Source organism: Anastrepha ludens, chromosome X, assembly GCF_028408465.1.
Source record: "Anastrepha ludens isolate Willacy chromosome X, idAnaLude1.1, whole genome shotgun sequence".
Taxonomy (NCBI): Eukaryota; Metazoa; Arthropoda; class Insecta; order Diptera; family Tephritidae; genus Anastrepha; species Anastrepha ludens.
This window is the reverse complement of record NC_071503.1, coordinates 54,275,215-54,285,070: the sequence shown is the minus strand read 5'-3', so window position 1 is coordinate 54,285,070 and position 9,856 is coordinate 54,275,215. Positions and strand designations below refer to the sequence as shown.

General features: G+C 37.2%; 2 long non-coding RNA genes across 2 annotated transcripts; both read left to right on the top strand.

Moving 5' to 3' along the window:
• Positions 1-3,596: 3,596 nt before the first annotated feature.
• On the top strand, positions 3,597-4,216 carry LOC128869491 (uncharacterized). Its single transcript, XR_008455315.1, has 2 exons — positions 3,597-3,973; positions 4,124-4,216. It is a non-coding gene; the product is annotated as an uncharacterized LOC128869491 (long non-coding RNA).
• A 466-nt stretch (positions 4,217-4,682) lies between these two features.
• LOC128869598 (uncharacterized) lies at positions 4,683-5,557 on the top strand. The gene is made up of 3 exons (XR_008455342.1): positions 4,683-4,883; positions 4,938-5,025; positions 5,097-5,557. It is a non-coding gene; the product is annotated as an uncharacterized LOC128869598 (long non-coding RNA).
• Positions 5,558-9,856: the final 4,299 nt, after the last annotated feature.

Here is a 9,856-nt window from a genome sequence, read left to right as displayed (position 1 = left end):
CAACGATGAGGAACTCCAATCCTATTTAAATGATACCGTAAATCATTCACTTAAACTAACATGCTATGTTCTACCTTCAGGCTCGAAGAGAGTTTATTGTGACAGCTCAACTGGCCACTGGTGGCCTTTTGTAACAAAAAAGCTTAGACAGGCAGTACTGCGAGCAACACACAACATTTCGCATCCAGGCATGCGAACTACGTCAAAGTTGATGACCGAGCGTTTCGTTTGGCCTGGTATACAACGGGATAGTCGCCAGTTTGCAAAGCACTGTATCCAGTGCCAAAGTAACGAAACTCTCTGCAACACTTTGTACTTTTGTTTGAGGGTTCTCTCATTTTGAACCACAAGTTATTAAAGTCTAAAGCCTTAGCTATGACTTTGTAAATACATATTTTGCTTATCGTGATCAGGTAAACCTGTTAAGCCCATCACTGGTCGCTGCTGTAGCGTTTGGGGACGTACCTACGCACTTTTAGCAGTACAGCGTTTCACACACTTATGATACACTTAAAGAACGCGTCTTCACTCGCTTTGTATACATCCGCGTCTTGTGTCAATCAAGTGATCGAATTCGAGTTATTCTAAAAGATTTATTTGAATTTTAACGTAAGAAAATTCGTGACAATATGAAATTATAAAATTTTTTTAATGAAGCTATTTTTAATAAATATTAAAAAACTAAATTTTTAATTTACTTTCGAAATGGTCACCATTTGCTTTTACACAAGCTTTCAAACGATTTGGCCATTCAGCTATTGCAGCACGCATGGTTTCCTTGGATATTGACGTCGCTGCTCTAACCAAAGATTGTTTAAGATTCTCCAAATTTCTTAGGTCTTCGACAGGACATGTTCTGCAATATCTGATTACAAACTCTAGTCCAGTGAAAATTTTCTAATTTGTGGAAAGAATATATTCATGGCCGATGACCGCGTATTAAATTCGTGCTCTGGATGCACATACATAAAAAATATACAATTTTATTGGTACCAAGATGTACTTAAATCAATTCTTAGCTGAAGTTCATATGCTTCAGTATAACAGTATAATAGAAGACTGGCTTATTTCTATGCTTAATCCTCTATTTATAGGCTCTGGTTTCTTTTGTTTATTGCTTGCTGATAATGTTCAATAGGAGAGTTTTGGTTGCTGATAATGTTCAATAGGACCACACTTTTTATATATACTACTGACTCTGTATTCTGTATCATTCATTGGATGATGTCATCGGTGCAGTGGTGTATTTTCTGTTGCACTAACTCTCCTCCCTCTTAAAATTAAATGTCCTCATTTACAATTTGGACTTTAGTCATTTTCGTTTTCTTTCTTCATGGTATTTTTGACATTGTACTAGTGCTCTTTGATAAAGTATCTTCCTTCTCTTTACTCTAAATTCTAATAATAGTTTGGTTATTGTGATTAATAGGGTTATAATTAATATAGGGTGATATAGGGATTAAAGGGTGGATTATTTTATTTTATCATTTTACATTGAGCATTATTTTTCTCTAATATTTGTATTGTACATTCGTCCCTTTTATTCTGCTTACATATAGTTTGATCCATAAAATCTCTATATTTATTGATTCTTACGTATTGATTTCCTTTGAATAAAGCAATATTTTTATCTATAATTAATTTTCCTTTTTTTGAAGCTAATGAGTGGATGTAGAATTGTTCACATTTTTCTTTGATCTCTGGGTATATGTAAACTGTTACAAAGTTTTGTTTGAATTTTACAATTTTAATTTCTGCATATTTATGGTTAAAACATTTGTTTTTTCTTTCGCAATGATTTCTGTAATTTCTTCTAAGTCTAATGGAGTTGACAGGAAGTTGTTATTTTTTTCTAAATTAATAGTAGTTAGGAGAGTATTTAGTTCATTGTAGACTTCTGTGCGCATTAATTTTTCAGAGAAATCCTTGGGGATTAATTTCTTTAACATTTTTTCCAAATTAATATACTATTTATTATTTTTTGTTTACTATGTCCCTCAATTAATTGATTGATTCTTGTATGTATCTCTACTTCATCATCGTGGTCTGTTATGCCCGTTATTCATTTTAATATTTTTCCTAATGCTTTTAGTCCTCTTCTAAATCTATTAACCGTTTTATTAATATTTCAATTTTTTTGTGTAATATTTTCATTTCAGGATTTGAATCTAAATTATATTTTGAGTTTAACATATTTTGGTATGGTGTTAATATTCTAGTTAAATTTGTAATATGATATAAATAATCGTAGCTATAAAATATAAAAGCTGGATTCGTTTCTATTAGTATACATATAATCTTTTCCTTTCAGGTTTGTAATATTTGTGTCTGAACTAATTCTGTTTATTCACAGCAAGATTATTATTATGAGTACCATTTCTAGTTCGTGCGGATGTTATCTTTGAGCATTATTATATTATCAGTTGTTGTAATTGTTCTACCATTATCCTGTTCAATTATTTTCTTCGGCTTCTCTTAACGTAAATAATATCTCCTTTCTTGTAAGTAATTTGTTTGTTCGGTGTCTTCTGCTGGGTGATATCTCTTTCTTGATTATATTGAATTCTATTTCTGATGACTTTATAATCGTATCCTCCTCTGTTGAAAAACACGTCCTCGGGTTTATGTCCTGTGACCGAGTGAATGGTTTTAATGTACTATCGTACTGCTTCGAATATTACATCTTCGTGTTTGCCTTTAGTTTCCTTTACTAGAAAACTCGTTAGCTCCACTATTGTGCTGTGCGTCCGCTCCACTTGACCGTTTGTTGTCGAATGCTGTGGTATATAAGAAAGATACCAGATAAGAAAAACATATACATATATTTGAATGAAATACTAATGCTGAAAACAGTGAACGACGTACGCAGTCCCTTACCGCAGCCCCTCACGAGCACAAAAACTCATCCCCAGAGAACAACTGCGTTCTTTTAATTACATATTTACACAATACATCGGTTTGTGTGTGTATGTGTTTGGTTGTATCTACACAATGTTGCCATTGATATTTTTGCTTACACCATTTTTCACACATCCGCGTTATCAGCTACAATTTTTCATTGTTTAATAAACCAAAGCCGAAAACCAAAATATGCAAATAGCTCATTTATTTATAATTAACATTATTCAACAGTGTTTTTAAGTTATTATAATAAAAATTATAATTTTTCTAAGTTTATTTTGTAAATGATTTCGAAATGTACTGCTTGGCAACACTGTGTGGTGAGAGAGCAATCAGCTGACAGGGTTCTACGGGAATTTTCAAAAATCGTGAAATAAAATCTACGATACTACGATAGGGAAGAAAGGAATTTTTCATTTATGCGTGATATATTTTTTTTCCTTTTGTTCTTATTATATTTTGGCTATAATAAGAACAAAATGATAAGCAAAAGAAGAAAAAAAAATAAAAATTATATATATGTATAGATATAATTTTTCGTAGCATTTGAATACATAAGTGCATGATGTTAGAAAAAACTAATAGTTTGCGTTACTTTACGCAAACTATCCCTGGAATGTGAAACCCATTTATATCATTCCTGTAGGGTATTTTTGTTTTTGTTTCTTAATCCCTAATTTCCTTAATGGCTGACTTCGACCCATTTCCCTTTCACATGTGTCGACGGCGTGTGACAAACGTGAGTGAAAATTTTGAAGTGAATCGACAATGTGTTTGTTTTGTGGTCGTTTTACAATTTTAACGAAATTAGGCAAATTGTGACTTTAAATAATTAAAAGTGCTTAACATTGTGCAAATTTTAAGACGAAATTTAGCAATTTCAAGAAAAAAAAATTGAAATGTCTGACAAACCAAAGCGGAATGGGAAGCAAAGGCAGCTAAAGCCAAGGAAGATTATGATGAAGCGGTGAGATAATTTGAGGCCAATGGAGGCAGCTGCCGAATTTATATTCATATAATCAGCTGGATTGAAAACACGTTTGCACAAAGTTTCAAGTCACTCACATCAAAGGTAAAACAAAAATAATATGCGTCATTTTCGATCGTTTGCACATGCATTTATCGTATGAAAAGTATTTAGTGGTAGTGAAAGTAACGAAATATAAACTTTGCATTTAATTTAATATAATAAAATTAAATAAATATTGATCAAAATGCATAGTTATAAGTAAATGTTCTGAAAAGTCGTGAAAAGAAAAAATAAAAATTAATATTATACAATATATGTGAAAAAAAAAGTGACAAATGTGTGAGTGAGTAGTGTTAGAACTTGACGTTCTTCTGCCCAGTGAGAAATCGTCGCGCTAAAAAAATTTCAGATCGGGCTTTATATTAATTACAAAAGTGTTAAGTGCTAATTTGTTGGCATTTCGGTGTTGCGTGTAAAAAAAGAAGTCCACATGTACGCGTTACCAGTGACGGCAATTTAGTGGATGGGCCACCCACAAGTAAGCCTTGGACCACGGCAAAGAAAGAGCGCCATCAGAATTTGCGTATGGTTCTCGCATTTGGATCATCATGGGACGACATATTATATTTTAATTAAATTTTTATTTATATTAAAGGTGAGTTTATTATAAAGTGGAAATTTTAATTTTGTACTAGTAGTGTAGATATGAATATTGAACATTTGTGATTGAAAAGTCTAAAAGAATTAAATCTTTAAAAAATATATATATACGTATATGTTCAGTTTAGCAAAAATTATCAATATCAATTTGGAACCAATCATCTGCCGTAAAATCATGGAATTGCACCATCAGAAGCCTCATCAACATATGTGCACAACTTGAATGCTGCCAAGGCGCAGTTTGCTGAAGCACAGAAAAGCTGATGTGTCTACGACCATCCCATGTTGAAGCTATCTGGGATGCCGCCAGCTGGAAGGATATCTTTAATCACCTCGTTGCTGCTGCTAAGAGGTAAATATGTTAATACGTGAATGTGACTGTAAAAGTAAAAATGTGCCTTTTTAGACGTTTGTGTCATCCAAGCTTTAATTGACCTAGAGAAGCCTGTTCGAATTTGTGGGACGAATGTTGGGCAAAGCAAAGCTGATGAGTGGTAAGTATACTCGGTCTATAAAATCTACGCCGAGAATACGCTTTCAATCTCATGATATTGAACTTTTTCAGATATTTTTAAATAAATAATTTAACTACAACACATTCTGCGTTTGTGATAATCAACGAAAAGATGCGAAATTTGAACATTCAGTTACTATTGAAGAAATATTATAAAAAATTAATCCATGTTGGTTCTTGCTTACTTTGAGATATGTAATGCACACGATTCATGCATTCTTCGTACAACTATTATTAGAATAAAATTACTTTAAACGAATTTGTATTGTACGTAGTAATTAGAGCTAACTTACGCGCTTTATTAAAGAATTATAGAAATTATTCCATGTTAGTTTTTGCTTACAAGGTAAGCAAGGGGAAGAAAGTTCTGTATACATAAGATGAAATTGCTTTATGTTTTTCTGTTTTTTTTTTTTGCTCCTAAAACTGCAACACTTAGGTTGAAGATTTGTTATTATAAGTTATGTCATGTATATCGGCGTGGATGCGTAGTGAAAATGTAAATTTTATAAATAAACATATTATTTGAAAATAAAAGAACTGTAAATGAAACTAAGAATACCTATTTTTTGTCCATTTCATAGCAACTTTAATTTTCTACAACAAACTTCAGGTAGGGAATTACAATTGCAATGGTTGTCGTAGCTTCTTAGGTTTGCTAGGGTATAACAGTGTGGTGATATCAATCACCTTCTAATAAAGGGTGAATCGCGAAGTGAAATTTGTTTCTACTAGAGAGGTATTGGAAGAATTAAGATATTACGTTGAGGTTGTAGGTGTGGATTTTTCCGTTTCTTCTGGGTAAGGTGGAAGTAGGACCAATTTGACTAATGGTCTAGTCACCTGTCCCCTTTGTGTCGTGATGTCCACGACGCGGACTTGATTGTCGGGTCCAGGATGTAGTTTTACTACTCGTCCCATTCTCCATTCGTTTGGTGGTAGGTTGTCCTCTTTAATGACGACAAGGTTGATAGGTTTTTGATGTTTCCACTTCGTGCGTTTTTGCAATTCGATGAGGAATTCCCTTTTCCATCGTTTGCAAAAGGTTTGATGGAGGGCTTTCAATTTCTGCCACCGATTCACAATTGAGGCAGGATTCTCGTTGGTTTCTATTTCTGGCGGAGCTAAGAGATGTCCGCCAACCAGAAAGTGACCAGGTGTGAGAGGCTCTAGATCGGATGGCTCATTTGAAGAGGTACTTAAGGGTCGCGAATTGAGACAGAACTCAATTCGGCATAAGAGGGTATGAAACTCCTCGAAAGTGTATTTCAGACCAGAGGCTGTCTTTTTGAAGTGGGCTTTGAAGCTTTTCACACCTGCTTCCCACAGTCCGCCCATATGAGGGGCTGCTGCAGGTATGAAGTGCCAGGTTAATGCCTGGTGGGCATATTTTGAAAGCGTGTTATTGCGTGCATCCGCAATAAACGCTTTAAATTCTGATCGTAAAGATCGTGAAGCTCCTACAAAGTTGGTACCATTGTCGAAGTAAACATTTTTTGGACATCCTCGTCTAGCAACGAATCTCGAGAAGGCTGCTAGAAAGGATGGGGTACTTAGGTCATTGGTGGCCTCTAAATGGATAGCTTTGGTGGCGAAACAAATAAATAGACAGACGTAGCCTTTGGAAATGCCTCTGCCGCGAAAGCTTTTGATGTCAAATGGACCTGCGAAGTCTATGCCTGTATTAGTGAAAGCACGCGAAAAGGTGGTGCGTACCTGAGGAAGGATTCCCATGAGTTGGGCTTGCGATCGCTTTTTATAGATCGTGCAGATCTTACAATTATGAATGATGGATCGGATCATATTTTTAACTCGGGGAATCCAGTACTGCGTTCGAATTAAACGCAACATCAGCTGATTTTCGCCATGCAGTGATATTTCGTGAATGAACTTTGTTATAAGGCGAGATAACCTGCTATTGTATGGAAGGATAATAGGATAACGTTCGTTATATGATAAGTTGAGGGAAGCGGCCAGACGACCGCCTGCCCTCATGATGTCATCTTTATCGAGGAATGGGTTGAGAGCCAATATCTCACTTTTTGTGTCAACTGTTTTCTTTTGTTTCAATTTCGCGTATTCTCCACCGTAATATTGCTTTTGACTGTTTATGATTAAGCGTTGTGTCGTTGCTTTAATTTCATCAGGTGAAATTACGCAAGACTTTGCTTGAAATGCAGTCTTCGTATTAGGATGGGTTCTTTGAGAAAATCTCATAATATATGATAAAACTCTCAAAGCCCTTGGTAAATTGGAAAAACGGTCAAGAATATCGCTGAAATTGATTGTTGTTGTTGAATATACCTTTACCTTTTTCTCTTCCATCGTTGTTTCATAGTTACATTCTGATGTCGGCCATCGTGATTTGTCTTCTTGTAGGTAAGAAGGACCCTGCCACCACAAAGAATTGTGAACCAGTTCCTTGGCCGGAAGTCCTCTGCTTGCTAAGTCTGCTGGATTTGATGCCGAGTCCACATGACGCCAGTTATTGTTTCCTACCTTTTCCACTATTTTGGTTACTCGATGTGCCACAAAGGTTGACCACGAGCAGGGCGGTTTGCGAATCCATGCGAGGACGATTGTCGAATCTGTCCACAGATGAACATCCAAGTGTGCTAGGCTGAGATTTTCCGTGACAGTTTCTATAATATCCGCTAATAGGACGGCACCTCATAATTCCAAACGTGGAAGGGATATCGTCTTAACAGGTGCCACTCTGGTATTCGCGAGGAGTAGGTTGAGGTATACTTGATCCTGTTCCTTCACACGCAAGTAGACAGCAGCCGCGTATGCCTTTTCCGAAGCGTCGCAGAACCCATGGATTTCGGCATTGTCTGCTGGTGAATAGTGCACCCAACGAGGCATGCGGATATTATCAATTTTCCCATAATTCTGCATAAATGTCTGCCAGCGGTCTAATGTGACCGCAGATACGGTGTCGTCCCAATCAGTGCCTTCTAACCAAATGTTTTGCATAATAATCTTGGCGGTAATTATTATTGGGGCGAGCCACCCTAGTGGATCAAAAAGTTTGGCGATTGCCGAGAGGATTTCTCTTTTCGTAAGAACATCGTGGTTTTTTATTGGCTTTTTCATAAAATAAAAATGGTCGCAATGAGCATTCCATCTTATGCCAAGTCCTTTACTGAACTAGTATCTTCGAAATCTAAAAAATCTTCATTGAGCAAATGGGCTTTTGGGATGCCCTTTAGAATTTTGTTGCAGTTAGAAGTCCATTTTCGCAATGGAAATCCAGCGGACTGCAAAACTTGCATAATTTCGTCTCTGGCTGTTATTGCAGAGTCGATGCTATGACCCCCGGCAAGAACGTCGTCAACATACATGCATTTCCGAAGTATGTTTGATGCTTTTGGAAAGAAGTTTTCAACATCATCAGCTAATTGAAGTAATGTCCTTATCGCAAGATAAGGAGCACAATTTATGCCGAAAGTAACAGTCTTTAATTCGTATAGAGCCAGCGGAGGATCAGGACAGTCATATCTGCTTGCAATACCGGACCTGGATGAAGGACGTCGTTGAGGCTCATTCCATTGGCAGTCGGGCATGAGGCGTTAAATACCACGCGCACTTTGGTGGAGGTGCTCTCATCCTTCATGACGGCATGATGAGGTAAAAAATAATGGTCAGTTGCATCTGCAGGTATGTTTGTTGTAATTTTGTCCATATGACCTAGCGTTTCATATTCTGCCACCACTCTAGTATATTCCTCTTGCAGGGACGGATTTTTCGCGAGACGCGTCTCATTCCGGAAGAATTGAGAGCAGGCGCTCTTGAGTGATGGTCCCAGCTTGATGTTTGATGGAAAATCCCGTTTGAAGGGTAAGGTAACGACATACTTTCCATCTTGGTTGCGCTTCGTAGTGGTCCGATATAACTCCTCGCAATACACGTCATCTTCAGTCTGCCTTTCTTGGGATGTCTTCCAATTCCCAAAAGGCAGCTAGTTGCTTGTCCAGTGTGACTTCGCTGAAAAGAGAAACTATCTTGTTTGGTGAACTGACTGTTTCGGCTCGACCAGTTAGTATCCACCCGAATACAGTCTCTTGGGCAAGAAGTGTACTTAGTACATTTTCCTTCAAGCCGCTTAAAATAATAAATGTCTCCGCCAAGGACAAGGTCCACTGGTTCATTGACGAAGAACCTCTTATCCGCCAAAGTGAGATCTGGAAATGCTTGCCTTGTCATTGCGCTTACTAGGCAAGTTGGCAGATTTCCAGTTAATTGCGGCAAAACTAGCGCAATTGTGTTTATTTTTACAAAAGGGTCGATAGGCGACCGCAGTTGTAATGAGCACGCTTGTCTTACCTGCGCAGATATTGAATTGTTGATGCCCGAGACTTGGGCATGCAAGCGTTTAGATGGCAGGTTGATTCTACGTTTGAGGCGTTCAGTGATGAACGAACACTCAGAACCAGAATCGATCAGAGCTCGTGCTGCAAATTGCATTATTGTGGAATATATTTACCATGGCTGTTCCTAGTAAAACCCCTTTGTCCGTATTGGAATAACACGATTTAAAATTATGTGTTCTGCTATCCTTTGGCCTATTGGAATCGAGTCGTTTTAGGGCCTCCTTGGATGTTGAGGGCAGGTCATCAGCGGGATCTCTGCTTTCCTTAAGAGCTGCTGCTTTTGGTTGAACTGCTGTAATGTGCAGGAGCGTGTTGTGTCTTGAGTGACATGTGCTGCAGTTATACGAGCTCGTACATCTTGACACCGTATGTCCTGACGACAGGCAGTTCAAGCAACAGTTGTTGCTCTTGACGCTCGCGATTCGATCGGTGACCTTT